Raw genomic sequence first — 7,500 nt, forward strand, 5'->3', positions numbered from 1 at the left:
AAAATACTCTTGATTTTTTTTTTTAGCTTTTAATTGAGTGCAGCTCTTCTATTTCCATTAATATTTTATCTCTGATATTATTATTGGGTGTGGTGGGAACAGAACTATTTGAGCTATACATTTTCCTTTCCTCACTGGGCTATTTTTCCTTATTGGACCCCTTGGGATGATAACATCCTGCTTTTCCAACTAGGGTTGTATCTTAGCTAATAATAATAATAATAATAATAATAATAATAATAATAATAATAATAACAATAATAATAATACTAATACTACTACTGCTAATAATGATAATTAATAATTATAATAATTATAATAATTAATAATAATAATAATTATAATACAAATAATAATTAATAATAATAATAATAATAATAATAATAATAATAATAATGACTAAGTAGAAAACGATAAAATAATTTTTTTTTGTATATTGTATATCCAAAAAGTTAGTTCTACTTTTGATACCAAGTTTCCCTTTAATTTATAGTAAAAGAAAATCCATTGAGATCAATTCAGAATATATCTATTTAAAAAGAAAAAAAAAATCATTATTTAATTCGTCAAATTGGTCATCAGAGTGAATTTCCAATTATCACAAAAATAATGCCTGAAATTAAAACGACATACGTAAATCAAATTACAGTACGACTAGTAATTACAGCCTGCACTTCCTACTTGGACGATAGCTAATTAAAATAATAATTATATTACAACAACAATGTACATGGATTGAATTATCAGAGATAGTGAAGAAATTGTAAAGAGGAATAACAACAACGATAAAATACCTTGAAATTTGAAGATTTACTTTAAGCTTTTCTTTTGCATGCCAATAGGAGGTCCAACTCAAGGCGCTTATCTAGCCAAGGCATGAAAAGATGGGAAGAGATCGATGAACAATTAGTGGCTCTTATCCAGATTAAAAAAAGGAGGCGATACCTGAAGAACAGAAAAAAAAAATTATTAAGACTAAAAAAGTCAATACGAATATTGCTAATTATAAAAACAGTAAATAAAGTGGTAAAACTGGAATTAATAAACATTAAATAAGCTTTAGGTACTGTATAAATCCCAAGTTTTGACTAACGAAACAATTCTCGTAAATCCCTAAGGAACCAAAAGAATTTTTTATTTCTCTATACCTCTCGGCGTCGAGACTTAGCCCAAGGCCGTCTCGAGTATTTAAGACGGCCTTGGTTAGCCCAGGGCTGAAGAAGACAAATAGAAGGAAAAAAACACACAGGCCTTAACCCCAAAAGGAAACAACAGAAGTTTAAGTTTTAATCTTCTCCCCCATTCCATTTCAAAGCCAGTTGTGACGACCTCGTCCCCACAGTGACACAATCCGCCTTCTCTCCTACATAAAGGCCAAACAGCCTTGGGCGCCCTTGGGCGTTGCGAGAGAAAGGAAGGCGATCTGGTTTTATGACGAGGAAGGCCTTTTGAGAACGATGATGTTGAGATGAGGAGGCTGTAAACTTTTATTGGTATCAGAGGACTCCGACACAAAAAGAAAACTCCAAAAAAGGAAAACAAAAATATGAAATGGGAAAATAAAAACTTGGAGTTCTACTTCTTAAATGGCCTCTGAGGATTCATAATACATAAAACAAAGTTGCGTAGGTCAGCTTATTAAATTGGCTTTCCTTTTGGAAGCAGGCCCGGAAAAAAAGGTAATCTTCGTTTCCTTTACTATTCATGAAATTACTTATTTAAAGAAGGTAATTCACTTCCAGGAGATGATAGAGACTTTTTTATGATGCCAGTTGACTCTTTGAAATAGAATCTAAAGTATAATTAACTACATTTTTATCAAGGTTGATCTTTAAAATAGTATCTAAAGTTTATTTAACTACCTATTTTTTAAAAAGAATGGTCTTTAAATACAATTTAAAGAATAACTAACTACATTTTATGAAAAGGTTAACCTTTGAAATAGAATTTAAAGTTTAATTAATATTTTTTTGAAATATTCTTTGAAATAAAATAAAAAGTTTAATTAACTACACTTTTTAAAAAAAAAAAAGTTAATTTTTCAAATAAAATTCGAAGTTTAATTAAATTACGAGTACATTTTTTAAAAATTTTAACCTATACAATACAATTTAAAGTTTAATTAACTACATTTCTAAAAAGGTTAATCTTTAAAATATATTTTAAATCTAATTAACTACATTTTTTAAAAGATTAATCTTTAAAACAGAATTTAAAGTTTAATTATCTACCTTTTTTTGGAAAAGTTAATCTTTGAAATAGAATTTAAAATTTAACAAACTACATTTTTTTGAAAATTTTAAAATAGAATGTGACCAAGTTGTGGAATGATCTTCCTAATCGGGTAGTGGAATCGATGGAACTTCAAAGTTCAAAGTTGGAGCAAATGTTTTCATGTTAACAGTCTGACATGAGTCTCTTTTTATAGTTTATATATGAAATACCTATTTCAATGTTGTTACTGTTCTCAAAATATCTTATCTGAATTTTTCATTACTTCTCTTGTAGTTTATTTATTTCCTTATTTCCTTTCGCCACTCGGCTATTTTTACATGTTGGAGCTCTTCGGATTATAGCATCCTGCTATTCCAACTAGGCTTGTAGCTTAGCTAATAATAATAACAATAATAATATTAATAATGATAATGATAATGATAATAATAACAATAATAATCATCATCATCATCGTCGTCGTTGTCGTCATCTCCTCCTACGCCTATTGACGCAAAGGGCCACAATAATAATGATAATAATAATAATAATAATAATAATAATAATAATAATAATAACAATAATAAAATAATAATAACAACAACAACAACAATAATAATAATAAAAATAATAACAGCAACAACAACAATAATAAAAATAATAATAACAACAACACCAATAAAATAATAACTACAACATTAAAAAAAAAAAAATAATAATAATAATAACATTTACTGAATAATCAGAGATAAACTATGAAAATACTCACAAAGAAACCCCCAAACCGGAAACGAATAGTTTAATCGATGTTATTTTCCTAAAAAAGGAATTACCGACTTCTCGCAGCTGGACGCACCCCCCCCCCCCCTCTTATCCTGTTGCTTTTGTCTTCTATCTTTTTATTATTTCAGTTGAGGAAAAAATAAAGAATTACAATGAATTTCTTTTAGCCTTTGCATAACTCCTCTCAAGTTCTTTGAAGTTATTAGCAAAAATAGTTACGGAAAGAATAACTCGACAAAAAGGGCAAATTCCTGTGGATATTTAAAGTCTTGGAAATGAAGAGGTTACCAAAGAATGTTGTTCATTTGTAGACAGTGGATTTTTCTTTTTAAAATAATCAAAAGCAGAAGATTATTAAAAAGAGCTAAGAGAAAGTCATGAGGTCTTCTTTACAAAGATATTAAAGCAAATTAATCATAACATCTACTATATACTGTATATTTATTTATATTTATATATATTTATATATATATATATATACACATACAATGTATATACATATATATATATGTATATATAGATATATAGATATATATATATATATATATATATATATATATTCAGCCAAGGCCACAGGAAAAATAAAAGAAGGCGTACCTTGGCTGAATATATTGTCACGTGCTATTTAGTGACTTATAAGCATATATATATATATATATATATATATATATATATATATATATATATATATATATATATATATATAAACATACATATAATATACATACACAATATAGATATATATGTATATATACATACATATAACATACATACACAATATATATATATGTATATATATATATATATATATATATATATATATATATATATATATATATATATATATATATACACACATATACACACAATATAAAAATCTTTTCAAAAATGAAAATCTCACCACAGCTATGTATTTGCTAATTACAAAGTTGATTATTTGACAGTTTTTATTCATCACTGCTTTGTTCTATTTCGAATCCACAAAAAATAATGAGGCTAGTTCTATGACAATATTTAAATCTGTTTCCCACGCGTCTACTAAGCAATGAAAATTAAAAATAAAATTTATAAACAAAATAGCCATTGATATCTTCATTTCCATTGTGGAATTAAATCCTATCAAAGAGGTAATATCAAAAAATTATCAGACTGCAATCACAGAAAATTCTATACTCAGCGTATATATATATATATATATATATATATATATATATATATATATATATATATATATATATATATATATATATATATATACATACATACATATATATACATATATATAAACACATATATACACCCAATATATATATACATATACATATATATATACATATATATATTTATATATATATATATATATATATATATACATATATATATATAATATATATATATATGTATATATATATATACATATATATATTATATATCATATATATCACTATAAATAGTACTGATGCAATTTAATAATAGTTTTATGTAATGAGAGAATTTCTAACAGAAAATATTTGAAGAATTTCTAGAAAATATTCCAAACGGTGTTTTAGTTATCGAAATATTTTCGAAACTGCTATTGCCTTAATACAGCTCTAAGCGACAATAGGACTAGGGGAAAGGAAACGGTTTCTGAGTACTTTAGGAAAGAAATTATTTGCATATGGGATAAAGTTAAAAGGCTTGAAAGCATTAAGGACTAAAATAGAGGTCAGCTTCAAAATATCAAATAAGGTAGTACTTCTAAACTGTAAAACGTAACAAACATTATATTCTCTTTCGTAACACGATTAAGGGCAGAAACACCAGAGGAAAAGGCGAGTTACAACACTAGTTGGAAAAGCAGGATATTGTAAGACTAAGGGCTCCAACAGGGAAAATAGCCCAGTGAGGAAAAGAAATAAGGTAATAAATAAATTACAAGAGAATAAATGAACAATTATAATAAAACACTTTAAGAACGGTAACAATATTACAGTAGATATGCTTTTGTATAATATACATACTAAGAAAAGAGAGTTATGCCAGCCTGTTCGACATAAATTAGCTACAAGTTTGACCTTTTCAAAAATGGCACCTCGTCAAAATCTAAACCTTTTCAGTAGGCTGCTGTATCTTACAGCATTTTATCAGTATTTATCGTTTTGCGCGATCTTGACCTGTATAGGTTTTCCTCAATTTCATTACAATTTTATTTTTATTCATAAATCTTCAATCTTTTATTATTTCATTCATTACAGTTCATTCCTATGGAGGCTCTGACATTACGGCTTTGCAGATCGTTAATGAAATATGTTCAGTAATCGTCTTATCATGGTGTAAAAATATAAATTTCAACAACGTAATAAAGCACTTTTAAGTAAAAGTTCAAATTTGCAGCAAATGTTTTTAAGTTGAACAGGCTGACATAAGTCTTTTTATAGTTTATATATGAAAAATCTGTTTTGATGTTGTTACTCTTTTTAAGAAATTTCATTAATTGTTAATTATTTCTCATATCGTTTACATTTCCTTATTCCTTTTGCTCACTGGGCTATTTTTCCCTGCTGGAGCCTTTGGGCTTATAGCATCTTGCTTTTCCAAATAGGGTTGTAGCTTAGCTAATAATAATAATAATAATAATAATAATGATAATAATATTAATGATAATAATAATAATAATAATAATAATAATAATAAGCACCTAATTACTACGCTGATTGTTTACTCAATAATACGCCACCCCAATCCGTAAAATGAGAAAAAGCCGAGCTTAAAAAGAAGGTTTTGATGAAAATTTTAACAAATCGAATAACAAACTGAATTAGTAATTATTGAAATAAAAAACCAAGAAAATGAGGAAATTTTTAAGAAAATATTGAATCAAAAACCAAGAAAATGAGGAAATATTGAAGAAAATATTGAATAAAAAACCAAGAAAATTAGGAAATATTTATGAAAATTTTTTAATAAAAATCCAAGAAAAAAAAAGATATATTGAAGAAAACATTGACGCAAAGCCCAAACAAAATGCAAAAAAAAAGAATAAAAAAAAACAAATTAGAAAATATTGAACCTCCCAAAAAGAGGATATTGAACTAAATAAAGTCCCAAATTAAATGCAATCAATAAAAAAAAACCTGGAATCCTAAAGACGTGCTACCTCACTTGATTGCTTTCCATGGATCAGCGGAGGCTTCCAGAGGCTCTCTGCGAAAACCCCAATTAAGGTGCGGGAGGAAGATATGTTTTGCTCGATACCTGGATTGCTACGCGATTGGACATCATTCACGGCCATTTGCTCCGCGAGCTTTGACGCGTCTGTGTTGAATTGCGTATTTACATTGACGAGTTGGGGAAAGATTTTTATATTTTAGGTGAAACCAACTTTGGTTATCCCTTATTCCCTTATTTACTGTATCTATATTGTTAGGTAAATATCAAGGACTGTATGATGCGTTGGGCATATTTGATGGTTTTAAAGCTTTGCCTGTTAAAGACTCTTGTTCCAGTATGGTTTAATAGGTTTATTCATCATCATCATTAGAACACCAAAGAAAAAAAAATCTGTGGACCCAGGCCTACATGGCTGAGGACTATGATGCATGAAGTAGAGATGGTGAGTGGAGAAGTATTGATTTGAAATCTCGAGATAAAGACCACTGGTGAAATCTAACCGAGGCCCTTTGCGTCAATAGGCGCAGGAGATGATACACACACACACATATATATATATATATATATATATATATATATATATATATATATATATATATATATATATATATATATATATATATATAGCTTCTTTTAGCAAAGGTAGGCTAAGTGCTGGTAAACAACTCCAGGAATGTCATCAGGAGCATAGCTGTTGGCTTCTTTAATGCATTTTATTGTGCTCAGAGCAGCAGGAAATTCTGGAAGCTTTTCAAGGTTTTGGATGAATGGTAAGTTAGGCATAGCATTGGTGTCTTAGAATTTCAATTCTTTCTAATATGGAAGTTGTGACATTAGGTTTCCTGAATGGAGGAATTTTCTTTTCCTCAGGCCCATAAACGTTTTAAATGGAATTTCAAAAGCTTTACATATAGTTTTGGTCAAAGGGGCTTGAATTTCCTTAGACATGTCTAACCACCAGCAATTCAGTAGAATTCATACTTGAGACTGTGCCTCTGACCTCAAGTTCCTCCATCTCTTGGCCGGTGCAGAGGAGTTGGGGTTTGCAAGATATGCGCGTGCTATTATTTTTTTTTTCAGTAATTGGTGCATGGGTTTACAGTTCTCACCAAACAAGTCAACATGAGAGCGATTAGTGATGACAATTGTAGTTTCCGCAGCATCTTGTATCAGGTTGCAGACCTTTGTCCAATCAAGTGTCAGGATCTTCCTTAGGAATATCAGTTAAGGAAGAGATTTTCAGCAAGTTACGCTTGAAAATTATCCCTCGTCTCCTGCTTTTCCGGTCCCAGCTCGCAGATTTGGGTTCGAATTTTTAACTATAATGTTGCATGTCATTTGTCGATGATCTGT

General features: G+C 28.5%; 1 long non-coding RNA gene across 1 annotated transcript in view; it reads right to left on the reverse strand.

Annotated features, from left to right (window-relative positions):
• Positions 1 to 939, reverse strand: part of LOC137637986 (uncharacterized) — a 560,852-nt gene extending 559,913 nt beyond the window's left edge. Inside the window, exon 1 of the long non-coding RNA XR_011043842.1 lies at positions 795 to 939. This is a non-coding gene — a long non-coding RNA (uncharacterized lncRNA). The remainder of the gene's footprint in view (positions 1 to 794) is intronic.
• Positions 940 to 7,500: the final 6,561 nt, after the last annotated feature.

This window comes from Palaemon carinicauda, chromosome 3, assembly GCF_036898095.1.
Source record: "Palaemon carinicauda isolate YSFRI2023 chromosome 3, ASM3689809v2, whole genome shotgun sequence".
In the NCBI taxonomy this organism is placed as follows: Eukaryota; Metazoa; Arthropoda; class Malacostraca; order Decapoda; family Palaemonidae; genus Palaemon; species Palaemon carinicauda.